At 53.2% G+C, this 27512-nt stretch overlaps 1 pseudogene; it reads left to right on the forward strand.

Annotated features, from left to right (window-relative positions):
- Window positions 1-537: 537 nt before the first annotated feature.
- Window positions 538-19566, forward strand: LOC135578182 (olfactory receptor 6B1-like; annotated as a pseudogene).
- The last annotated feature ends 7946 nt before the right edge of the window (window positions 19567-27512 follow it).

The raw sequence follows: 27512 nt of genomic DNA on the forward strand, positions 1-27512 counted from the left end.
TATAAGGGAAGCTTTCCCAGCAAAGACAGCGAGTCCTTGGAAGGAAAACCTCTCAGGTGGGTCAGAGAAGATCCATCTGATCCACTGCTCGTTCCTGCAGTTTAAAGGCCACACGCACGGCTGGAAATCCTGAACTTGTAAGTCAGTCTTCATGTTTTCTTACAGTAACAGATGAATAGATCAAGAAATCATAGATCAGTTACAGTGTAAATGATTGCGCTGAATCCTTCAACAAGCAATTCTTCTTGATTATCCCATCCAATACATTTTCATCATGTAAACTGCCAGATGTATAGTGAGGGAATACACTTGTAAGTCAAGAATAATGGCAAAACACATCCAGTTTTTCAGTTAAATTCTCTGTCCTGCTCGCCATTTCCTGGATTCTTCTGTTTCATGTTTAGAGACAGAAACTGCCAAAGCTTCGTTCCTGGATTGCAGTCAGATTTGTCACCCCCTCACTAATAAAAAGACCACACATGTTCAGGGGAGGAAAGGAAATAGCTGAAGAGTATATTACTGTTCTGGATAGATTAATGCCTCTTTTGTACAACACGTTTTTCTCTCATGCATACACAAACATGCATATATTAACGAGCTGTAAAATCTAAGAGATTGGAAAGAAGCGTGTTTATGTGTTCATTATTTGCTCTCATTGCCCTTAAAAGCAGGAAGAAGAAACCTCACCTTCTCCGCCTTAAATCATTTATGGTATGGACAACTACTTAAAGGTTAGTAAAGGATCACTAAAATGTCCATGAGGAGAAATTGGCATTTCTAGAGCACAAATAAGAGATGTGTTTTGCAAGGAGATAGATCCATATACAGTATTACAGTCTAGACTACAAATGCTCAGTCGATGTCTCAAGCAGATATCCACTGAGTATAAAAGGAATCTAGAGCAAAACAGTCAATGGGAACATGCAAGGTCTGCTCTAAGTTACTGGCTGGACAGCTGTCTAAATCAGAGCTGAGAGCAAACTGAAACAAGAAAGAACTCTTCTTCTCTGTCCAAGACAGGTGTTTAGTACAAGCCAGAGGAACCACCCACTGCAGGATCTGGTCTTTAGATTCAGTTCAAAGCTCTTGCTTAAACATAAATTCCTAAAATCTGTAACTAAGGGATTTGTAATCTCTGTAGCAGTCTCTCCTATGACCATCACTGCTGCCCCTGGAAACACAAAGGTGGATAATTTCCTATTAGGAAATGAAGAAAGTCTGACATTTTCAAAACTCCGTGTTCCATTAGCATTACACCTGTGTTTTTAGTAATTTTTATCCCTGTACCACCTGAACCTCTGTGGTGCTGCTGTCAGTAGCGGGAATGTCAGCAGCCAGTCTGTGTTCTTCACATTCCATCCTACATGAAAACAGTGTGCGCTACAGAGGGGTTTTGCTACATTTTGGGTTGATTTTCTAGTGTTGCTATTGATAGTACAGTAACAAATCACTGGAATAAAGACATGCGTCCCTCTCACTTTCTTTCCTGTAAGAAATGTTGTTCTACTTTGTAGAAAGTTTCCACAGGAAACAGTTTACTAAATGCCCCAGTTCTTCACATGAACTCGCTGTTGTGGAACTGTTCTGTTTGTTTTTCTCCACTGACACCTGCAGGGATCGCTGTGGGCACCCAGCATGGAATGAAGAACCAAACTGCTGTCAGAGAGTTCATTCTCCTGGGATTTTCCTATGGGCTGCAGGTTCAGACGTCACTTTACCTGATCTTTCTGGCCACCTACATGGTAACAATCACTGAGAATGCCATTATTATCTTTGTGGTGAAAAGGAACCGTCACCTCCAAAGCCCATGTATTATTTCCTGGGGAACTTGTCCTTCCTGCAGATTTGTTATGTCTCAGTAACACTGCCCAGGCTTTTGCTTGGGTTCCGGTCCCAGGGCATGACCATCTCATTCTCCGGCTGCATGACCCAGTTATACTTCTTCATCTCCCTTATGTGCACTGAATGTGTCATCTGTGACCGCTATTTGGCTGTGTGCCATCCCCTGCGCTATCCAGCCATCAGGACGCACAAGTTGTGCCTTCAGCTGTTGATTCTCTCATGGGCAGGAGGCTTTTCCATCTCCTTGGTCAAGGTGTCTTTAGTTTCACAACTCACGTCACGAACCACTTCTTTTGTGACATCTCTCCCGTCCTGAGCCTTTCCTGCACTGACACGTCCCTTGCAGAGACAGTGCACTTTGTGTGAGCCTTGGTGGTCCTGCTGATACCTCTCCTGATCATTGTTTTCTCCTACTGCTGTATCCTGTCAACTATCTTGTGTGTGCTTCAGTGCAGGGAAGGAGAAACGCCCTTTCCACTGGTACCTCCCATTTGGCTGTAGTCATGATCGTTTTCTCGGCCACTCTCTTCATGTACGCCAGGCCCAGGAGGATCCATCCGTCCAAACTCAACAAAACAGTGTCTGTCTTTTGTGCTGTGTTCACTCCAGCACTGAACCCTCTGATCTATTGTCTGAGGAACAAGGAGGTGAAAGAGAGTCTGAGAAAGACCACGGGCACAAGCTGCTTTGCACACCAGTAAGTTCTGAGGATAAGGATTCGGAGGAACATGGAGAGGAGTGACAAGTGTCCTTCTTGAAATGTGGTTGAGTAAACCTCTACAGCTTGTTCATCACTGACTCCGTCATCACTGACTCATTGCACTGAAGCCCGGCAAGGAAGAAATGGTATGTGGAAATGTCTCCTTCCCATTCGTGAGCGCTGTGACGCTGAATATTCTGCTACAGTATCAATAAAATAAGCCATAATAGGACTTTGGCCGATGGATTATTTCCTTTTGAAAATCCTAAACCCTAGATTTATAGTTTTCAAAACCATGTAGGAATATTGGAAATTGAAATAAATAACTTTGGCTTTTTCTATGGATAAACAATGTTTAATCCAATTCCTTAACTGTATTCCTTAAACACGTGTTCATTAGAGCAAAAGCAAAACAGCGCAGGGTGCGCGGGGGATTCGCTCCGCCCAACACGCACACCTTTTAACAACAAGAGCTGTGCTTAAATACAGTGAGGTGTTCCATATTCACAATGACCCCAGGAACGCCTGTACATATTCATAACCTTTCCCGCTTCTCATTACAAGGAGTCTCGGAGAAGCATTTCCAGTCTCCTCTTTGAGCCGCCCTGTTCGCCTGCGCTGTGTCACTTGGTGGTTTTGAGGAGGGTCTTTGGGGTCTTTGGATGAGACTTCATAAACAAGTCTCATAACTTTTTACCTAGAACTTAACCACCTTTCCTTTTTCCAGCTTCAGAGCCCGAGCCTCATTTGGTTACACCTGTAAACACTGAACATCTCAGCACGAATCGCAGCTGCATTTCTCGCACTGTGAAGATATTTGGGTGCTGAACTCCGAGCTCAGCGCTGGCGGGGTGAAGTTCCTCCCTGAGGGGATGAGGGGAGGAGGGGGCGGGGCCAAGGGCCGGCGGCGCGCGGGGCTGAGGCGGCGAGCTGCGATTGGCCGGCCGGGACGCAGCGGCCGTTCCCGCCCGAGCCTTCGGGCGAGAGACAGAGCGGGAGTGCGGGGAGCGGCCGGGACGGGGCCGCCCCACAGAGTGCCCAGAGAGCGGGGTTCTGGGACTCTGCCCCGGGAACGAGCGACAGGAGGAGAGGGAACGGCCCCGATGGTACCAGGTGACGTTCTGACTGGAGACTGGAAAGTGTTCCTCCCAGCAAGGGCGGTCGGGCACTGAACAGGCTGCCCAGGGCAGTGCTGGAGTCGCCATCCCTGGAGGGGTTTCCACATGAGCTCCCGAGGGACATGGGGCAGTGCCGGGGGGGTTATGCTTGGACTCCAGCATCTTCAAGGTGTTTGACAACCAAAAGGGTTCTGTTGCACACTCAATTTTCACACTGTCATAGAGCCCGAAGGTCCCAGCGGGGTTTGGATCAGCGTGTTCTGGAACATTCTCAGTGGGTCAGGTCTGTGTCAAGAGTGTGGTGGAAACGAAAAGAGAGAAGGTGGAGAGAACAGTGGGGAGATGGAGGAGCAAGAGTGAAGGTGAATACCAGAGAGAGCAAGTGTGTGCAGGTCAGCAGTGATCACCCCAACCTGCCCCACAAACACGGCACCCAAAACTCCTGCACCCCAAAATACTCTTCCCAAACCCTGCACGCCCAGCTCCTTCCCCCCAAACCCTGCACCAAAAACCCTGCCCCGCAATCCGCACCCCCAAATCCTCCACCCCCAGATCCTGCCTTCCCAAACCCTGAACCCCGAAACCCTGCACCCCAAACCCTGCATTCCCAAACGCAGCACCCCCAGTTCCTGAACACCCAAACACTGCACCCCCAAATAAGACAGCCCCAAACCCTGCACCCCAAAATCCTCCACTCCCAAAGTCTGCACCCCACAAACCTGGACCCCCACATGTGCATCCCCAAATCATGCCCTCCTGAAACGCTGCACTTCAAACCCTGCACCCCCAAATCCTGCCACAAACACCCTGCCCCCCCAAACCCTACACCCCAAGATCCTTCCCCCACCTCCTGAAACCCCAAACCCTGCACCCCAAAGAATTCACTCCCAAACCTTGCACCTCCAAATCCTCTGCACTGGCAGATCCTGCACCCCTAAACCCTGAAAGCCCAAATATTGCACCCCCAGATCCTTCCTCAACACCCTGCACCCCCAAATTCCCCACCCGAAAACCTGCATCACCAGATCCTGCACCCCCAAATCCTGTACCCTGAAACCCTGTGTCCCCAAATCCTCCACCCCCAAAACCAATGCACCACCAAACCCTGCACCCCAAATCCCTGCAACCCCAAATCCCAACTAACTGTGCCCCCCCAAATCCTCCACTCCAAAACCCTGCACCCCAATGTGCTGAACACCTGAAACCTGCACCTCAAAACCCTGCACCCCTATCCTGACCCCCCAGATAATGCCCCCAAAACTCCTACATCTCCAATTCTTCCCCCTTAAACTCTGCACCCACAAAACAGGCACCCCTAAATTCTGTGCCCCCAAATCCTTCCTCCCAAGCCCTGAACCCCCCCAAACCTGTAATACCAAACTCTGCATCCCTGAATCCTGCACCCCGAAATCCTTCACCCCGAAATCCTTCACCCCAAAACCTGCACCCCCAAATCCTGCCTCATCAAGCCCTGTACCCTAAAGCTCTGCACTCCAAAGGCCTGCACCGTAAATCCTGCACCCCCAAACCCCTGCACAACCAAACCCTTGACCCCCGAATCCTACAATCCTAAACCAGGCACCCCCAAACCCTTCCCCATCAAACCCTGCACCCCCATATCCTGCACCCCAAAACCCAGCGCTCCCAAATCCTTCATCCCCAAGGCCCCCAAGGCCGTCACCCCTCAAACCCTGCACCCCTGAAATCCTGTTCCCTAAGACCCTTCACCCCCAGGTCCTGCAACCCAAACCCCCGCACCCCAAAATACTGCACCCCAAGCCCTGCAGGCCAACCCCGGCACTGCAGAGCCCTTCAACGCAAAATCCTGCACCCCCGGTTCCTGAAAACGCTAAACCTGCCCCCCAAATCCTGCACCTCAAAACCTTGCACCCCCAAATCATTTTCCTTCAAATCCCACACCCAAAGCTCATACACCCCAAGATCTTGCACCCCAAAACCCTGCCCCCTAAACTTTGTACCCCCAAACCCTGCACCCAAAATCCTGCATCCTCAAACCCTGAACTGCTAAATCATGCACCCCCAGATCCTGACCTCCAATCTCTGCACCCACAAACACTGCACTCCCCAACCCTACACCCCCAAACCCTGAACCCCGAAATCCTGCATGCCCAGGTCCTGAACACCTGAACACCCCCAAATCCTTTAACCCCCAAACCCAGCAACCCCAAATCTTGTATGCCCAGATCCTTCTCCAAACACCCTCACCCCAAACCCCTGCACCCCACAGTCTTGCTCCCCCAAATCCTGCAATCCCAAACCCTGCACCCAAAATACTGCCCCCGAAACCCTGATCCCTGAGACACTCCACCTCCAAACCCTGTACCCCTAAATCCTTCCCCAACACCCTGCACCCCCAAACCCTGCACCCCAGAACCCTGTACCCCAAATCCCTCACCCAAAACCACTGCACCCCTCAAACCCTGCACCCCAAGATCCTGCTCCCCTAAATCTTGAACACCCAAACCTTGCACCCTCAAATCCTGCACCCCCAGCTCCTGCACCCCCAAATCCTGAAACCCAAATCCTGCACCCCCAGACCCTGCACCCCAAAACCTTCACCTCCAAATTCTGTCCCCCAAACCCTTCACCCACCAACCCTACACCCCTAAATTCCGCACCCGCAGATCCTGCCCCCCAAAATCCTGCACTCTTAGACCTGACTTCTAAATGCTGCACCCCCAAACTGGTGCACCCCTAAATCCTGAAGCCCCAGATCCTTCCCTCCCATACCCTGCAGCCCCAAATCCTGAACCCCCAAATCCTGCACCTCTAATCCTCCACCCCCTTAACCCTGCACCCCCAAATCATCCAGACGCATGTCCCGAACCCAGCATCCCAACCCTGCCCCCCCAAAACCTACATCCCCAAATCCTGCAACCCCAGGTCCTGAACACCCAAAATCTGCACCCCCAAATCCCTTAACTCCCAAAACGTGCACCCCCAATTCTGCCTCTCCAAGACCTGCACCCCCAAACCCTGCACCACTAAATTCTGCATCCCCAAATCCCTTAACTCTCAAATCCTGCACCCCCAAACCCTGCACCCCCAAGCCCCTGTACCCCAAATCCTGCCCCCCACAAATGGCACCCTAAAAACCTGCACCCCCAAATCCTTTGTTACCCAGCCCTCCACCCCAAACCCCTTCACCCCAAGATCCTGCTGCCCTAAACCCTGCACCCCCAAATCATCCCTCCCAACCCTGCCCCCCAAACCCTGTCCCCCTAAAGCCTGACCCCTATACCCTGCTCCCCAAAACCCTGCTACTCCAAATCTTGTACCCTCCGATCCTTCCCCGAACACCCTGCACCCCCAAACCCTGCATACCCAAATCCTTCCATCCTAAATTCTGCACCGCTAAACCCTGCACCCCAAATCCTCCACCCAAAATTCTGCCCCCCCAACTTGCACTCTACACCCCCAAACCGTGCACTGCCAACCCCTGAACGCCCAAGTCCTCCGCCCCCACGTCCTTAACGCCCAAAATGTGCACCCCAGATCCTCACCACCCAACCCTGCACCCCCTAATCTTCCACCCTCTAATAATGCACCCCTAAACCTCACACCCTGAAACCTGCATCCCCAGGTCCTGAATCCCCAAACCCTGCACCCCCAAATCCTGTGTCTTTAAATCCTGCCCTCCTAAAACCCTGCACCCCCAAATCCTTGCCAACACCCTGCTCCCCCAAACCCTACACCCCAAAGAATTCACTCCCAAACCTTGCACCTCCAAATCCTGCACCTCAAAGGCCTGAAAGCCCAAGCCCTTCGACCCCATCCCTGCACCACCAAATCCTGCACCCCAAAACCCAGCACCCCAGAATCCTGCACCCCAAATCCTGCCCTACCAAAACTTACACTGTAAACCCCTGCACCCCAAGGTTGTGCTACCCTAAACACTGAACCCCCAAATCCTGCACCCCAAAACTCCACACCTCCAAATCCTGAACCCTGAAACCCCGCACCTCCAAATCCTGTGCCCCAGTCCTATACACCCCACACTCTGCAACTTTAAATTTCCCCCCAAACCCCTGCACCCCCAAACCCTGCACTCTTAGACCTGACTTCGAAACCCTGCACCCCCGAACGGTGCACCCCCAGATCCTGAAGCCCCAGATCCTTCCCTCCCATACTCTGCAGCCCCAAATCCTGAACCCCAGATCCTGAACTCCAGGATCTTGCACCCCCAGACCCTGCACCCCCAAATCAGACCCCCCAAAGCCTGCACCCCCAAATCTTTCACCCCCAAAACCTCAACCCAGAACCCTGCACCCCAAAACGCTACACCTCCAAATCCTGAACCCTTAAACCCTGCACCCCCAGATCCTCCCCCCAAATGAATGCACCCCCAAAACCTGCACCCCCAGATCCTGCTGCTCCATACCCAGCACCCCAAACTCTGCACCCAGAAATCCTGCACTCTCCTAACCCTGCACCTCTAATATTTCCCTCAACCCTGCACCCCCAAAACCTGTAACCCCAAACGCTGCCCCCCCAGCTCCTGTCCCCAAACTCTGCACTGGAAGATCCTGCACCCCTAAACCCTGAAAGCCCAAATATTGCACCCCCAGATCCTTCCTCAACACCCTGCACCCCCAAATTCGCCACCCGAAAACCTGCACCACCAGATCCTGCACCCCCATTTCCTGCACCCTGAAACCCTGTGTCCCCAAATCCTCCACCCCCAAAACCAATGCACCACCAAACCCTGCACCCCAAATCCCTGCAACCCCAAATCCCAACTAACTGTGCCCCCCCAAATCCTCCACTCCAAAACCCTGCACCCTGAAACCCTGCACCTCCAGATCCTTCCCTCAAACCCTGCACCCCAATGTGCTGAACACCTGAAACCCGCACCTCAAAACCCTGCACCCCGTATCCTGACCCCCCAGATAATGCCCCCAAAACTCCTACATCTCCAATTCTTCCCCCCTAAACTCTGCACCCACAAAACGGGCACCCCTAAATTGTGCGCCACCAAATCCTTCCTCCCAAGCCATGAACCCCCCCAAACCTGTAATACCAAACTCTGCATCCCTGAATCCTGCACCCCGAAATCCTTCACCCACAAATCCTTCACCCCAAAGTTCTGCACCCCCAAATCCTGCCTCATGAAGCCCTGTACCCTAAAGCTCTGCACTCCAAAGGCCTGCACCGTAGATCCTTCACCCCCAAACCCTGTGTCCCAAATCCTTGTCCCTAAATCCTGCACCCCAAAGGCCTGCACCGTAGATCCTGCACCCCCAAACCCTGTGTCCCAAATCCTTGTCCCTAAATCCTGCACCCCAAAGGCCTGCACCGTAGATCCTGCACCCCCAAACCCTGTGTCCCAAATCCTCGTCCCTAAATCCTGCACGCCCAGTTCTGAGCACAAAAACTTGTACTCCCAAATCCTGCACCCTCAGATCCTCGTCCCCAAAGCCCTGAACCCCAAAACTTAAACACCCCAAAATCCTGCACCCCCATATCATGCCCCATAATGTGCACCCCCAATCCTGCTCCCCCATACCCTGCACCATTAGATCCTGCACCCCAAACTCCTGCATCTCCAAACCTTGAACCCCATAACCATACACTCCAAACCCTTGCACTCTCAAACCCTGAACTCCCAAATCCTGCAGCCTCAGTTCCTAAACACGTGAGTTGTGCACCCCCAAACCCTCACCCCAAAGCCCTGCACCCCAAAATCCTGCCCTCCCAAACCTTGCACTACAAACCCCTACACCCCAAAATCTTGCACGCTTAAACCCTGCCACCCCATATCCCCAACACCCTGCCCCCCCAAATCCTTCCCCCAACCCTGCACCCTGAAACCCTTCAGCCCCAGATCATACACCCCCAAACCCTGCACCCCAAAAGCATTCGCTCCCTAACACTGCACCCCCAAATCTTGCACCCCTTTATTCTGCCCCCCCCAAACCCCTGCACAACCAAACCCTTGACCCCCGAATCCTACAATCCTAAACCAGGCACCCCCAAACCCTTCCCCATCAAACCCTGCACCCCCATATCCTGCACCCCAAGACCCTGCGCTCCCAAATCCTTCATCCCCAAGGCCCCCAAGGCCGTCACCCCTCAAACCCTGCACCCCTGAAATCCTGTTCCCTAAGACCCTTCACGCCCAGGTCCTGCAACCCAAACCCCTGCACCCCAAAATACTGCACCCCAAACCCTGCAGGCCAACCCCGGCACTGCAGAGCCCTTCAACGCAAAATCCTGCACCCCCAGTTCCTGAACACGCAAAACCTGCCCCCCAAACCCTGCACCTTTAATCCTCCACCCCCTTGACACTGCACCCCCAAAACCTGCACCACCAAATCTTGCACCCCCAAAACCTCCCCCCTCCAAACCCTGCACTTCAAAACACTGCACCCGCAAACCCTGAACCCCCAAATCAGGCACCCCCAGTTCCTGCACCCCATACCCTACACCCCAAATCCTACCGGCAAAACTTTGCAATCCTTAGTCCTGCCCCTCACACCTTGCACCCCCAAACTCTGCACCCCAAACCCTGCACCCCAGATCCTGCATCCCCAGATCCTTCCCTCCCAAACTCTGCACCTCCAAAACCTGCACCCCAAGATCCAGATACTGTAAACAGTGAACCCTCAAATCCTGTACCCCAAAGGCAGCCCCCCCAGTCCTGCCTCCCCACACGCCATACTCAAAGCCCTACACTCCAAAACCCTGCACCCCCTAACCCTGAACCCCAAATCCCTCACCCAAAGCCCCTGCACCCCTCAAACCCTGCGCCCCAAAATCCTGCTCCCCTAAATCTTGGACACCCAAACCTTGCACCCTCAATTCTTGCACCCCCAAACCCTGCACCCTGAAAGCATTCAGGCCCAAATCCTGCACCCTAAAATCCTGCACCCCCAAACCCTGAAACCCAAATCTTGCACCTTAGATTCTGCATCCCTATTAACCCTTCACCCCAAAACCCTGCAGCACAATATCCCACAACCCCAATTTCGGCCCTACCAAACTCTGCACCCCTAAACCCTAAAGCCAAAATCTTGGCCCCCCTAATCCTGCCCTCGCAAATCCTGAGCCCTGAAACCCTGCCCCCCCAAACCCTACACCCCAAGATCCTTCCCTCACCTCCTGAAACCCCAAACCCTGCACCCCAAAGAATTCACTCCCAAACCTTGCACCTCCAAATCCTGCACCTCAAAGGCCTGAAAGCCCAAGCCCTTCAACCCCATCCCTGCAACACCAAATCCTGCACCCCAAAACCCAGCACCCCAAAATCCTGCACCCCAAATCCTGCCCTACCAAACCTTTCACTGCAAAGCCCTGCACCCCAAGATTGTGCTACCCTAAACACTGAACCCCCAAATCCTGCACCCCCAGGTCCTTGCCTCCCAAAACTCTGCACCCCCAATCCTGCGCCCCAAATCTCTCACCCCCAAATCCTTCCCCCACCACCCTGCACCCTCAAATCCTTCAACCCCAAGCCCTGCACCCCAAAACTCCTACAGCCCCAAAACTCCACACCTCCAAATCCTGAACCCTGAAACCCTGCACCCCCAAATCCTGTGCCCCAGTCCTATGCACCCCACACTCTGCAACTTTAAATTTCCCCTCAAGCCCGTGCACCCCCAAATCCTGAACTCCCAAACCCTGCACCCCAGAACCCTGCACCCCCAAATTCTTCCCCCAAACCCTGCGCCCTTAATTCCTGCAACCCCAGTTCCTGAATGCATGAAACTTGCACCCCCAAATCCCTGCACCCCAAAACCCTGCTCCCCCAAATCCTGCACTTCTAAACCCTGCACCCCCACATTTTGCCACACCAAACATTGCACCCCCAAACCCTGCACCCCCAAGCTCTGCACTTCAGGTTCTGTACCCGAAAATCCTGCAGCTGCAAAACCTTCATGCCCATACCCTGCATCCCCAAGTTCTGACCCCCCAATATCCTCCACCCCAGAACCCTGCAGCCCCACACCCTGCACCCCCAAATCCTGCACACACCAACCCTGCACCCCAATCCTGAACCCGAGTTCTTAAAAATGTGGAACCTGCACCCCCAAACCCTGCCCTAACAATCCCTGCCCCCCAAGATCCTCCCACTCTAAATGCGTAACACCCTGCAATGATGAATCCTGCACCCCCAAATCCTGATCTCCAAAGCCTGCACCCCCAGAACCTGCAACTTCAAAAGCAGCACCCGCAGATCCTGCCTCCTACAACCCCAAAACGCTGCACCCCCAAATCCTTCCCTGCCAAACAATGCACCCCCAATCCTTGACCCCCCAAATCCTGCATCCCCTGGGCCTGAACACCTGAGCACTGCACCCCCAAACCCTGTACCCTAAACCCTGCACCCCCACAGATCGTGAACATGCGAAACCTGCACCCCAAACCCTTCTCCCCTAACCCCGCACCCCCAAATCCTTCAACCCTACTTCCTGAACCTCCACATCCTGCCCCCCAAAATCCTCCACCCCAGATCCTTCCCCCAAACCTTTTACCCCAAAATTCTGCACCCCAAAACTCAGAACTGCAGAACCCTGCAAACCCAAATCCTGCAAACCCAAATCCTGCACCCCTGAACTCTTCACGCCCCAAATCCCTGCACCCAAAATCTCTCTCCCAAACCTTCACAGCAAACCCCTGCACCCCAAGATCCTGCTGCCCTAAACCCTGAACCCCCAAACCCTGCATCCTCAGATCTTTCAATCCCACACCCTGCACCCCGAAATCCTGCAGCCCCACGTCCTTCAGTCCCAAATCTGGCACTCCCAAATCCTGCACCCCCATAACGCTGCAACCCAAATCTCTGCACCCCCAAATCATTTTCCTTCAAATCCTGCACCCTAAAACTGCATACCCCAACATCTTGCACCCCCAAACCCTGCACCCCGAAATCCTGCACCCAGAAACCCTACACCTCTAAACCCTGCACCCCCAAATGCTGCCACATCAAACAATGCAGCAGCAAACCCTGTGCCCCGAAACCCTGAGCCCCCAAGTCCTTCACCCACAGGTCCTGAACGCATGAAACCTGCACCCCCAAACTCTGCACCCAAACCCCTGCACCCCCAAACCCTGCGTGCCCAAATCCTGCACCCCCAGCTTCTAAACACCCCAATCCTGCAGCCCCAAATTCTGCACCCTCGAATCCTGCACCCCAAATTCTGGCCCCCAGCTCACCCCTCCAAATCCAGCACCCCCAAAGCCTGCACCCCCAAACCCTCACCCCAAATCTTGCACCCCCAAATCCTGCCCTACCAATCCCTTTGCCCCAAGATCCTGCTACCCTAAACCCTGAACCCCCAATTCTGGCACCCAAAATCCTGCAGCCCCAAATCCTGTACCCCCATAACCCTGCGCCCCCCAGTCCTGCCCCCTAAATCCTGCACCTCAAAACTCTGCACCCCCAAACCCTGCAACTTGAAAAGCTGCACCCGCAGATTATGCCTCCTACAACCCCAAATCCTGCACCTCAGAGCGCTGCACCCACAAACCCTACAGCCCCAAACCCTGTCCCCCCTAACCCTGCCCCCCCAAATGCTGCACCTTAAACCCCTGCATGCACGAGCCCTGCACCCCCAAATCTTGTCCCCCCAAACCCTGCAATTCAAAACCGAGCATCCCCCAAACCCTGCACGTTGAAAACCTACAACCCCAAAAGCTGCACCCCAAGATTCTGGCCCCAACCATGCACCCCCAAATCCTGCACCCCAGATCCTGAATCCCAAACCCTTCACCCCCAAATTCTGCTTCCCTAAGTCTTGCACTCCCAGCTTCTGCACCCCCAAAGCCTGCACCCCAAAGCCTGCACCCCAAAGCCTGCCCACTAGGATCGTCATTCCCAACCCCTGGTCCCCCAGTTCCTGAACACACAAACCCCACACCCCAAATCCTGCCCTACCAAACCTTCACCCCAAAACCCTGCACCCCCAAACCCTGCACCCCCAAATCCTGCCACCCCACATCCTTCAGTAGAGAACTCGCACCCCAGAACCCTGCACCACCTGCTCCCCCAAACACTGCACCTCCAAATTCATCCCCTCAACACCCTGCACCCCCAGATCCTGACCCTGAAACCCTGCACCCCAAAACCTGCACCCCCAGGTGGTGCCCTAGCAAACTCTTCTCCCCAAATCCCTGCATCCCAGGATCCTGCTGCCCTGAACCCCCATGTCCTGCACGAGCAAACCCTACACCCCAAGATCCTTCCCTCCCAAACTCTGCATCCCCAGGTCCTGCACCCCCAAATCCTCCAGCCCGGTGTCCCGAACCCTCCAACCCTGCAGAGCCCAAATCCTGCATCACCAAATCCTGCATCCTCAAATCCTGCCATCCCAAACCCTGCACCCCCAGATCCTGCACCCCAAACCCTGCACTCTCAAATCATGCAGCCCCAAAACATGTGCACCCTCAAACTGTGCACCCCCAAACCATTCACCCCCAAACACTGCACCCCCAAATCCTGACTCTCCAGATCCTGCACTTCCAAAACCTGCACCCCAAATCCTGCAATCCTAAACCCTGCACACAGAAACCCTGGACCCCCGAACCTCTGTACCCCATTGCACCTTGCAAACCTGCACCCTCAAATCCTGTCCTACCCAACCCTTCACCCCAAACCCCTTCACCCCAAGATCCTGCTGCCCTAAACCCTGCACCCCCACACCATCCCTCCCAACCCTGCCCCCAAAACCCTGTCCCCCTAAAGCCTGACCCCTAAACCCTGCTCCCCAAAACTCTGCTACCCCAAATCTTGTACCCCCAGATCCTTCCCCCAACACCCTACAGTCCCAAACCCTGCACCCCCAATTCTGGCTCCCCAATCCCTGCACCCCCAAACCCTGCACCACTGAACCTTTCACCCCGAAACCCTGCTTCCCCAATCCTCCACCCCAAAATTCTGCACCTCAAAACCCTATACCCAAAACCCTGCACCCCACAAGTTGCACCCTAAAAACCTGCACCCCCAAAACCTGTACCCCCAGATCCTTCCCCCCCAAAAATTGCACTCTGAAATCCCTCACCCCAAATCCCTGCACCCCTAAATCCTCCAACCCCCACGTCCTGCGCCCTCAGGTCCTAAACACCTGAACCCTGCACCCACAAGCCCTCACCCCAAAGCCCTGCACCCCCAAATCCTGCCTCTAAACCCTGAACAACAAGGTTCTGCACCCCAAACCCTTCTCCCCCATATCCTGCAGCCCAAATCCTGCACCCCAGAACCCTGCACCACCATATTGTGATCCCTACACGCTGCACCCCCAGATCCTTCCCTCCCAAAACCTGTACCCCCATAACCCTGCACCCTTCAACCGTCCACCCCCAACTTCTGCAGCCCCAACTTCTGCAGCCCCGGTTCCTTAACGTGTGAAACCTGCACCCCCAAGTCCTGCACCCCAAAACAGTTCACCCGAAATCCTGCCCCCAGAAACCCTGTACCCCCAAATCCTTCCCCCAACACCCTGCACCCCCAAACCCTGAACCCCCTAACCCTGAACCCAAAACCCCTGTACCCCTCAAACCCTGCACCCCAAGATCCTGCTTCCCTATATCTTTAACACCCAGACCTTGCACCCTCAAATCTTGCACCCCCAAACCCTGCACCCTGAAAGCATTCATGCCCAAATCCTGCACCCTAAAACCCTGAACCTCCAAACCCTGAACCCCAAATCCTTCACCCCCAGACCCTGCACCCCAAAACCTTCACCGCAAACCCTGCACCCCCAGACTCTGTCCCCCAAATCCTTCCCCCAACACCCTGTCCCACCAAAACCTACATCCCCAAATCCTGCACCTCCAGGTCCTGAATACGCAAAATCTGCACCCCCAAATCCTGAACTCCCAAAACCTGCACCCCCAATTCTGCCTCCACAAGACCTGCACCCCCAAACCCTGCTCCACTAAATCCTGCACCCCCAAACCCTCCACCCCCAAGCCCCTGAAGCCCAAATCCTGCCCCCCACAAGTGGCACTCTAAAAACCTGCACCCCAAAATCCTGTCCGACCCAACCCTTCACCCCAGACCCCTTCACCCCAAGATCCTGCTGCCCTAAACCCTGCACCCCCAAATCGTGCCTCCCAACCCTGCTTCCCATACCCTGTCCCCCTAAAGCCTGATCCCTAATCCCTGCTCCCCAAAAAGCTGCTACCCCAAATCTTGTACCCCCAGATCCTTCCCCCAACACCCTGCAATCCCAAACCCTGCACCCCCGAAATGTTCACTCCCTAACACTGCACCCCCAAATCCTGGAACCCCAAACCTTGATTTCCCAAACCCTGCACCCCAAAACCCTGTGCTTCCAAACCCAGCACCCCCAAATCCTTCACCCCCAAACCAACACAACCCACTCTCCGCAACGTTAAATTTCCCCCCAAACCCCTGCACCCCCAAACCCTGATCTCCCAAACTGTGCACCCCAGAACCCTGGTCCCCCAAATTCTGCTAACAAACCCCTGCCCCCCAAGCTCTGCAGCCCTAAATCGTGCACCTCCTCATCCAGCCGCCCAAACAATGCACCCCCAAACCGTCAACCCCCAGATCCTGCACCCCCAGGTCCTGAACATCTGAACCCTGCACCCCAAAACCTGCTCCCCCAAACTCTGCACCCACAAATCCTGCTCTGGAAAAGCCTTCACCTGAAACACTGCACCCCAAAACCGTACACCCCCAAAACTCTGCACCCCCAGCTCCTAAACCTGAACCGTGCACCCCGCTCTCCTGAACCCCAACACCCTGCACCCCCAAATCCTGTGCCCCACAATCCTGACTCCCCACAGCCCATACTCCATGCAGTGCACTCCAAAACCTGCACCCCCAAATCCTTCCCCCAAAGCATTTGCCCCCGAATCTTGTTCGTCCAGACCCACCCCTCAAAACCCTGCACCCCTGAACTCTGCTCCCCCAAACCCCACACTGCAAAACCTTGTCAACCAAATCCATCACCCCCAGATCCTGCTCCCCAAAACCCTGCACCCAAAATCCTGCCTCACAAACCCTGCACCCACAAATTCTGACCCCCAATCAATGCACTTACAAACCCTGCACCCGCAGATCCTTCCCCCCCAAACCTGGCACCCTGAAATCGCTCACCCCAAATCCCTGCACTCTCAAATCTTGCACCCCCACAAAATGTGCACCCCCAAATCCTTCCCCCAAACACCCTGCACCCCTTAATCCTGTACCCGCAAATCCTGCACCCCCAAGTCCTGAAACTTCAAACCCTGCACCCTCAGATCCTTCCTTACCCACCCGTGCACCCCCAAATCCTCCAACCCCCACGTCCTGCACCCCCAAGGCCTGAACACCTGAACCCTGCACCCCCAAGCCCTCACCCCAAAGCCCTGCACCCCCAAATCCTGCCTCTAAACCCTGAACAACAAGGTTCTGCACTCCAAACCCTACTCCCCCATATCCTGCACCCCAGATCCTGCACTCCAGAACCCTGCACCCCCATATTGTGATCCCTACACCTCCAGCCCCACGTCCCGAACTCCCAAACCCTGCACCCCAGAACCCTGCACCCAAAGATCCTACTGCCCTAAACCCGGAACCCCCAAATCCTGATCCCCCTGAACCTGCACCCCCAGACCCTGTAGCCTGAAATCAGGCCCCCAAAACCCTGCCCCCCCAGCCTTGCAGTATGTGCCCCCGTCCTTCATGGGGGACGAGACCCCCAAGAACCACGGTGCCTCACACCAGAGGCACAAAAAGCGCTTGAGCAAATGGCAAGAAAAATGGATAGATCAGAATTGCCGGTTCCTCTTCGTGTCTGTGACACCAATAAGGAGCTGGCAGGACTTTTGGGCCCGTGGAGCACGGAAGAAAAGAATCCCTTGTTAGGATTAGAATGGATACTTCTAACCAATCCAAACCAAACCCATCATTCAGAGGCGGGAAGCCATTGCCAGGTGGCAGTGAAAGGACTGAGCCGATATCTGACCTTGTCTGGGTCGTATGTTGGTGGAATTGTGATCCCCATTTCTCTCCATCTGTTTGAACAGATCCTTCTCAAACACGACGATCTGGCCTCAGCTCTCGCCTGGATTCCGGTGCGGGTGGACAATCCTTATCCACCGCATCCCGTATTTAAACCAACCTCCCCTTGCAGCCCGTGTCAGTTGTCAGTGAGCGTCCCTTAGATGCCACAACCATCGTCACGGGTGCGAGTAGTCGCTCCCGCAAAGGAGGTTTTGTGTGGTTTGAGCAGGGTCAGTGGCATTCACAGGTTGTTGTAGCTGAAGGATCGGTTCAAATTTTAGCGTTACAAAAGTGGCAGAACCGCCCAATTAATCTGGTAGCAGATTCTCTTCATGGTCTGGAGTTGTACGAAGAACACATAGAGCGCTTGTGCAGCGAGTTTCCAACTCCTTGTTGTTTGAGGCATTATTGGATTGGTGGAACGTGTTAGATTATAGGACAGCGCCGGTGTTTGTAATGCATATAAAAAGCCACTCTGACCTACCAGGTGGTCTAGTTGAGGGAAACACCATCACAGACAAACTCGTGGCGGTGACAGATGTGTCTCCTTTTGAACAAGCCAGACAAGCTCACGCGTTCTTCCATCGATCCTCAGCATCGCTCCCAAAACATTTTGCACTTCCCGAGGAACAAGCTGGATCCATTACCGCAGTTGTCCTGCCTGTGCCCGCATAGCGCCTCTGCAACAAAAGGGAGCGAATCCTCGGGGCTCGCAGCCAGGTCAGTCGTGGCAAACTGATGTTACTGAATTTGCAGCGTTTGGCCGACAAGAGTACATTGGTGTGTCCATGGACACCTGTTCAGCACCGTTGTGGCTACAGCTTTGACCTCAGCAAACGCAAAAGCAGGAAGGCGTCCTTGATTACAAGCCTTTGCTGTCATGGGAGTTCCTACCCAGATCAAACAGATAATGGCCCCGCACACCATTCTGACACTCCTGCAACCTTCCTCGTCCAGTGGAAGGTGCAACCCCTGTTCGGAGTCCCTTAGAACTCTACTGGCCAGGCAGTTATGGGGCGTGCACACGCACCTTGAAAAGCCTTTTGCCCGTTCTGAACAAACAAGGGGAATTGGTGTGGGTGCAGAAGAGGTTTTGATGAAGGCATCGTATGTGCTGAACTGGCTTAATCCTAAAAGTGAGACTGAAACGGAACCTGTTGTTATGCACCATATCAACAATGTCAAAGGTCTTTCCGAAGAAGTACCTAAGGTCAGTGTGTTTGATCCGATAACACAGCAATGGGAAGGTCCTGTGTCACTGATCACCTGGGGAAGGGGATGTGCTTGTGTTTCCACAGGTAACCATAACAGCTGGTGGATTCAGCGCAGTGGGTGAGGCCTTGGCCGGCCAGCAAAGAAGAGACCGATTGCAGTGGTGATGACCCTGACCCTCAGACGTGTTGTCGCTTTCAGCAGCGGATGCAGCCGGTGTTGATCTTTGCAGAACAGAGCAGTGATTAGTGGTTTGTTATCGGCCATGGCCACGGTTGTGAAGTTTGATGGGATGTGTTGTTTGAACTTCAAAGACCATTCCGAATCTATACATAAAAAGATAACAGTTTTGGTGACCCAAACTCTCTCCAGTGCACAGGACGGTGATCCTCTGTGCAGCAACAAGGCCTGTTAGCACAGTGCAAGTTGGGCTACGTTAAAGCAGTAGAGCAGCACTGGATAATGGGGGGAGGATCAATAAGTGTGTTAATGACCTGGATCACGGGAGGAACGTGTATTGCAGTCCAAGAGTACGTGGACTTCCTATTTTCTTTCATTCTTTGATGCTGTGTTTTTATAGAAGACCTACATGCTTGTAAATGGGATTTGCTAGATTATAGTAGCACACTGCAGAAATGAGTCATCTCTCTGCAGAATCTTTCTGGGGCTTCTGCCTGTGATCCTCTGAGACAGGCAGTTCTTCCCAAATTATTTACTTCTCCAAAGTATTTAATTTGTAGCCTTATGTTGCAGAACAGGGAAGCTCCATCCGGTGTGTCTGACCTGTGATGCACTGAGCATGCATCGTGCTTAATGCACCAGAAGTTATGTTCTGGATTCATTTTAATGAGAGTAGATGGTTGGATGGGTTCTCATCACACTAAACAAATGCATCTCACAACTTTGGAAACTCTTTTGGAATCTCTTTTGATCAGCCATCTCTATTTGTTAATGCTGAAACAACAGGAACTCTTGTTTAACCTGTTTTCCCACTCTCCATTCTCTAAGCTGAGAGACTGCGCTGAGGCGCTGCTCACAGAGTTGTATTGAAACATCCATAAACACCAGGGAGTTCAGAGCTTCTCAGCTGTGGAACACGGGTGAATTGGGCTTCTACCGTTTGCTTCTTTGCAGAAGAACCCGCAGCACAAGCTGGAACACAAGCACAGTTCACTGCCAGGTCAGCCAAGTTGTTTAATACAGCTCAACCTCGGGAAAAACAAACAAACAAACAAACAACCCCAACCCAGCAATGGGTTAAAGCCAATAATAATAAAGCGCTTTCAGCTCTCGCAGCTGCTGTAAGCGAGGAACAGCGTACGTGCAGCTGGCTGTGTATTACACCGAGCTCTTCGTTTGCGTACACTTGAGGTCTTGCCCGTGTCTGTGATCGTGTTGCTTGGCCACTGCAATCTTGCCCCCACTTTGTCAAACGTTTCTCAGCTGAGGTGAGACAGCGGAAGTGGTTTGTGTGCTCCTGTACCTCACAGACTGACAAAAACGCTGGATGGGAAGTGGATATTTTAATGAGTTCAGTAGGTTTTATTGGGAATTCAGCATGGTCCAGTGTGGTCTTACTGGATCTCCATGTTCTGCTGGCTCCACTCAGAGCTGGAGTATTACAGTGAAAACGGGGAATATATTTAGGTGTCACTGGAGTGTTTCTCAGCATTTCAAATGGCTACTGAAGTACATTATTTCTATAGTTTTTCTTCTATCCCCGTAGGAAAATGTGTGCACAGTAACGTTTTCTGTTTCAGATCTTACAGTTTCATACTGACCATTTATTCTTCTTTTTCTTTTGATCAGAAATCCGCAGGTAGTCAGTTGGAATACTGGGATAATCAAGTCAAATAATCAAGAAAAAGCAGCAAAAAATGCAAAGAATCTCTCTGAATTCTTGAAGAACAGACAAAATCCCCCTCTGGTACATCCGCCTCTCCTTTCAACAAGTCTAGTTACTGGAATATGAAAGATACTGGAATACAACCTCAGAATCAGTTTTAATTCTATTCCCTCCAGCCCTCCAGAGAACACTCATGCAGAAATGTGTTCTCCCAGTAAGAAAATCCAAAGAAAGATCAAAAAAATGATGACAGGCATGCACGCAATGTTCCTTTTAGAGCATGATAGGGTCATTTTGGTTGGAAGAGACCCTCATATCATCAAGTCCAACCGTAAACCCAACACTGTCATTACCCCGTGTCCTGAGAACCTCATGTCCGTCTGTCCAGCCCTCCAGGGATGGTGACTCCAGCACTGCCCTGGGCAGCCTGTTCCAATGCCCCACAGCCCTTTGGGGAAGAAATTGTTCCCCAGATCCAACCTCAACCTCCCCTGGGCAACCTGAGGCCGTTTCCTCTGCTCCTGGCGCTTGTTCCTGGGGAGCAGAGCCCGACCCCCCTGGCTCCAAGCTCCTTTCAGGCAGTTCAGAGATCAGAAGGTCTCCCCTCAGCTCCTGTTCTCCAGCTGAACCCCCCAGGTCCCTCAGCCGCTCCATCACCCTTGTGCTCCAGCCCCTCACCAGCTCCCTTCCCTTCTCTCCACTTGCTCCAGCACCTCAAGGGTTTTCTTGGCGTGAGGGGCCCAGAACTGCCCCAGGATTGGCGGTTTGGCCTCCCCAGGTCCCAGCACAGGGACGGTCACTGCCCTGGGCCTGCTGGCCACACCAGTGCTGGTCCCAGCCAGGATCCTGTGGCCTCTTGGCCACCTGGGCACACGCTGGCTCATGTTCAGCCGCTGGCACCAACACCCCCGGCGCCTTTTCCAGCCGCTGTTCCCCAGCTGCAGCGTCCATGGGGTTGTTGTGACCCACGTGCAGGACCCGGCACTTGCCCTTGGTGACCCTCAGACACCCATCCAGGCCGTGAGCTGCAGCTTCTCCAGGAAAATGCTGGGGATACAGTGTCAAAGGCTTTGCTGAAGTCTAAGTGATTCTTTAATAAAGGTTGTCGAAAAATCCCTTGGAAAGCAAAGTGCAGGAAAGAGGTAAATCTTGAACCTGAACCTTTTCCTCTGTGATTAATGTGATGTAATTTATTTTCCGATAAATTAAGACATGTCAGTAAAACGGGAAAAGACAAAAGGTCTGTTTTGGGACGTCCTGTAGGAACTTTTTCTTCCCTTTGCCCATGCTGAACTGCCCCATCCCAGTTGAAGCACAACTTGCCAATTTTTAACTTTAATTTTCTTGTTAGGTATTTTTGGAGGTAAATTGAGTAATGAAGTATCAGAAATACAGGCCACAAAGATGATTAAGGGCCTGGAACATCTTTCCTATGAAGAGAGGCTGAGGGAGCTGGGACTGTTCAGCCTTGAGAAGAGAAAGCTCGGGGGGATCTTATCAACGTGTGTCAATATCTGATGTGCAGAATGAACAGGAGGGAGCTGGACTCTTGGGGTGCCATGATAGGGCAAGAACCAATGGGCATAAACTTAAAAACAATGCGAACGCAAGAAAAACACTTTTTAAATCTATTTTTTTTAATTGTGTGAGGCTGCTCAAAACCGGAGCAAGTTGCCCAGAGAGGCTGTGGAATCGCTGTCTGTGCAGATGTTGAACCCTGACGCAGCCAGGACGGGCTCTCAGGACAGGACAGGCTCGGCCTGAGCCCGGGCTTGGACCAGCCGAGCTCAGGAGGGTCCCTTCCCGCCGAGCAAGCCTGTGATCCGTGAAATCCTGGAAACCGTTGTCCTTATTTTCCAAACCTGACTTATTTTATGTTGGAATCTTGTGTAATGGATAAAAATTTCCACTTCAACACATTTTGTGAAACTCAAAAAAACCCTCAGCATTACTGGATTTAAAGAAATTGCAAACTAGACGAGAGCAGCCATGTGACCCCTGTTATTTTAACAGCCTCGAGATACTCCAGCTGGGCACCGAGCGCCTCCGTTCTCTCAGTGTAGCAGCCGTATCCACAGCATCAGTACCCACAGCATCAGTACCCACAGCAGCGGTACCCACAGCATCAGTACCCACAGCATCAGTACCCACACAATCAGTGCCCACAGCATCAGTACCCACAGCATCAGTACCCACAGCATTGGTACCCACAGCGTTGGTACCCACAGCGTTGGTACCCACAGCAGTGGTACCCACAGCAGCGGTACCCACACCATAACTACCTGTGGAGGGGTTGCTGTTAGATGGAGATTTGTTATTGAACCAGCCAGGAATTTCAAGGCTGGGAACACAACCTGCCATGGGAGAGAAGCAGCTCCGAAATAACCAGGCCCCAACGTGGTGTAAATCAATGGACCTATCAGCAGTGAGACTTCAGCGCGTGGACAGCTCATGAACATAGATGATATCCAATTAGCGAATGCCTGCTTGGAGTGTGGATGCGTAATCAGAGAATAGTTGCATATATAAGGAGGCTTGTTTCTGTAATAAATGGCTTTGCGTGATTCACATTGAATCGGAATGCTGAGTCCTTTATCGTTCCAACAAGTACCCACAGCATCAGTACCCACAGCATTGGTACCCACAGCATTGGTACCCACAGCATTGGTACCCACACCATCGGTACCCACACCATTGGTACCCACACCATCGGTACCCACAGCATCAGTACCCACACCATCGGTACCCACACCATTGGTACCCACAGCATCGGTACCCACAGCATTGGTACCCACACCATCGGTACCCACAGCATTGGTACCCAGACAGGAGCAGTAACAGCAGCAGCCGCTCCCAGCCAGGATCTCCAGCCTCGTTTCTTACCATCTGGAACAAAGGCAGTGAAGAAAGTCCGTGTTCTACAGATGAACTTCTTGCTGATTCCAGAGATAAAGGTACTGTGTTACTCTAAAAGTTTAAGAGTGCTTTACTTTAACCCGTTGCTACGTGCATGACCATGTAGTAAAAGAGGGACTTTGTTTCCCACATCCATGGAGAAATGGTGCAATGCTTTTTTCTTTGTAAGTGATCTTTTTTTTTCTGGATTGTTCCAAAGACTCCGTGTGCACACATCTGTGGTGCTCTGTAATTGGAGCTGCATAGATATGACTGAGGAATGTGCTTCCCAGACAAGTTTTTGGTTTTAAATAATAGATTCTTCAAGTACCGTGAACAAGTTGAAGAATCGAGAGTGCACAGCGACAGGTGGAACAGCAGAAATAGGCCAGTCCTGTTGCTTGCGTCAGGTATTGTTTTTATTTCAGGCAAAATGGGCAGCTTTCCAGCATTTCATGCATGCACCCATGAAAGTTTAACTGTCTTTTTCAAATCATGCTTTGTCACCAGAAATCTTCTGAGATACACTGGGAGAATTTCATGATTCCACGTAAGCTTTTTCTGTTTTTAAGAATATGATTTCTGTCTGTTTTCCTTGCCCAGGTGGTGATGGCACAGGAGCGCAGATTCAGGTTTGCGGTTACAAACAGGAAGTGGCCAGGAATGGACAGAGATTGCAGAGGAGCCTGGAAAATGCTATGAGGAGAAAAGGAAAGGAGGAAAGGGATTGAGATAAGAAAACCTGTTTGCAAATGAAAACTTCAAGGTGACTGAAAACGTTCCTTAATTTTATAGCATTGGTAATGATGTGGGTTTCAATTTGGGGGACATGTAAAGATAGCTATTGTGTTTTTTAATAGTGTGGCACACTGGAGGAATGAGATGCTCTCTTCCTGCAGAGAATGGGAATAATTCTCCCTTGCCAAAATATGCTGCCTCACCAAAACCCAACAACAGCTACACGTTCAAGCGTGAGCCGCCAGAGGGCTGTGAAAAGGTGAAAGTCTTTGAGGAAAGCTTGTGAGTTGATCTTTTCTACAGAATAAATAACATTCAGAGTTACTCATTGGTTTATTGATTTTTGTCTCGCATCAGAATTATTAGTCCAGTTGCTAAAATCATGCTGACACCCTGATCCCTGTCTTGTGTGCCTGTGTGCTGGTAGATGCTTTAGGCATCTGAGATGCAGGGCAGCAGCCTCAGACTCCTCCAAGGAAGCTGCCTGGGATGGTTTTTGTTATTTGTAGGAATCTCTCTCCTGCAGGATCCACCCAAGTCTCCACCCAGGCATCTCCTGGATTCTCAAGAGCTCCTCTGACAGTGCCCCAAGATCCTGGTACCAGCCCCAGACTCTTCCACAGAAGCTACCGGAGAAGACTTTTTTCTTCTGCAGGAAGCTTTGACCTCTGGAACGCACCGAGACTCTTCCCAGACTCTGCTGCAGCTGTTTGAGCTCTGCTTTCACTGTCTGAGATCCCAGCTGGCTGCCCCAGACTCCTCCAAGGCAGCTACCCAAGATGACTTTTCTCATGCTAGAAGCTCGCTTCTCTGGGAAGAACCCAAACCTCCTCCCAGGAACCTCCTGGAGTATTTTGACCTCTGCTTTAGGGACAGAAGATGCTGGGTGGCAGCCTCAGACTCTTCCAATGAATCTCCCCGAGGTGATTTTTCTTTCTGAGTGGAAACTCTGTCCTGCAGGATCCACCCAAGACTCCTCCCAGGTACTCGCACAGTCACCTCACTTCCTATAGGAAGCTGAGGCCCCAGGTGGAAGCCCCAGACTCCTCCAGTGAAGCCACCTGACATGATTTTTCCCTTTTGGAGAAATCTGCTGCACCTGGGATCTACCAGAGACTCCTCCTGCTCTGGTCCTGTCTGGTCCCTGCCCCACAGTGTGTCCCCAGCACATGTCCCTGTGCCACCGCAGCCCTGGGCCAGGCACCGTGCCCTGCGGTGAGGTCACAACGTCTGGGTTCTATCTCCTCCTCCTGGGGCTGGTGTTGCCTTGGTTTCTTGTGGAGTTTGAGGGAGGAGAACCTGTTAAGAGGAGAGCGTTGATCTGCAGATCTGCAGCCACGAGGAGGATGAGGGCGCTCCGAGGTGAGGGGCTGGCGGGAGGCCGAGGCAGCGTCTGTCCCTCCAGGTGCTGGGGGCCGTGTCCCCGTCACCTCCCCTCCCGTCCTGCTGCCAGGCACCTCCCTGAGGGCTCCGTGCTGTCTCTGCCCTCCATCGAGCAGCCTGGGATGGCTCCGAGACAGCCTGGCCCAGCAGCTCTTGTGGTGCTGCGCAGCCCCAGCCCTCCCGGCCCCCTGGCAGAGCCCCGTGTCCATCCCTGCCCAGCTCAGCCCCACGCTGGGCTCCCTCCAGCATGTCGCTGCTGTCCTGGCACTGGGGACCCCCGACTGGGCCCAGTCCCCAGGGGGTCTGCCCAGTGCTGCAGCGAGGGGCACACTCCCTCCTCTCATCCCACCGACTGCTCCTGCCAGCCCAGCCCAGCACAGGCTGGTGGTGCTGGGGAGGCTGAGAGACCTTCACCCCCCTGCTGGAAGCTCTGCGGCCAGCAATACCAGTTCCTTCTTTCCTTCCAGCTCTCTGTCCATGTGTGTGTCCCCCGTCCAGAGCCTCCAGTCCTGAGGACAGAGACAGGGTGACGGGGACTGTCCCTGAGGCTGTCGACACCTTTGTGGCCATTGGGACATCTGGGCTGAAACAGCTGCAAGACCATGAGGTGAGGCGGGGGGTGAGGGCTCCCCTCCGTGCCCCGGGCTTCCCCGGGGCCATGGCAGAGAGGGATCTTGTCTGATGGCATCTCTGGCCTGCAAGCTGTGTCCCCAAGCACTGATCCTGCTGCTCAGATGGGACTAATGTCTCTGCTGCCTCCCTCCTGTTCCCAGCAGCTCTCGGCTTTCTCCTGGGCAGGGCATGGCCTCTGCCATCAGCCCCAGCTTCTCCCCAGTGCCTTTCCCCAGGTACCCAAGGCCCCTCCTGAGCTTTGGTTTGGAGCTGTCCCAGCAGCCCGGGGCTCCTGCCTGTGCGAGGAGCGACACCGGGTGCAGGGTGCTCATGGCTTCTCCCCCTCAGTGCAGGGACTGGTCCCCACGCCTTCGCCTTGCCCACCTGGCACCTTCCCTCTGACTGCCAACTTCCCCGTCCTCAGGAGTGACCCCCACGGCCTCTTCCCCTGGTGGGGTCCGTGTCCCCCTCTGGCTTGTCTGCTTGTCTCAGAGCTGCCGCGGAAGATCTTGCCGTTGCCCGTGGCTCTCCTGACGCGATGCCTGCAGCTTGTACCTCATGCCCGTGTCCCACAGATGGTTTGGAGGACAGTGGGTCTCTCTGGTGGCTCTCTGGGAACAAGGGTAAAGCGAGTCCCATCACCGCCCTTTGTGGTTTGTCCCCAGGGCAACCGGGTGGACACATACCGGGAGCTGGAGCACGCCTTGCAGGGAGAGGATGGCTGCTTGCCCGGTGGTGTTGTGAACCGCCTCATAGCAGAGGCCTCGGGTGACCTGCGAGCAGCCCAGGTGAGCTTGTTCTCCGACAGGGCCAGCAAAGCAGCGTGCCGCCATCCCTGGGTTCTGGGGAGATACAGAGATGTTCCTCAGTTATTCAGACCCAAGAAGGTCCTCAGAGAGAAGCTCTGGGGACTCTTCATGACAGAATTTGAAGAGGGGACACAGAGCTGTGCAGAGAAGTGGACTTGGGCTTGTTTCTAACTGAGCAAGAGCTGGCGTCAGGCTCAACGTTACTTCTTGAATACTGTGTTATACCTCGAATCCTGGGATCAGTTTTGGGCCCATCGCTACAGGACATCCCTTGAGGTGCTGGAGCGAGTGGAGAGAAGGGAAGGGAGCTGGTGAGGGGCTGGAGCACAAGGGTGATGGGAGCGGCTGAGGGACCTGGGAGGTTCAGCTGGAGAACAGGAGC

The sequence above is a fragment of the Columba livia genome, unplaced genomic scaffold (assembly GCF_036013475.1).
Source record: "Columba livia isolate bColLiv1 breed racing homer unplaced genomic scaffold, bColLiv1.pat.W.v2 Scaffold_95, whole genome shotgun sequence".
Taxonomy (NCBI): domain Eukaryota; kingdom Metazoa; phylum Chordata; class Aves; order Columbiformes; family Columbidae; genus Columba; species Columba livia.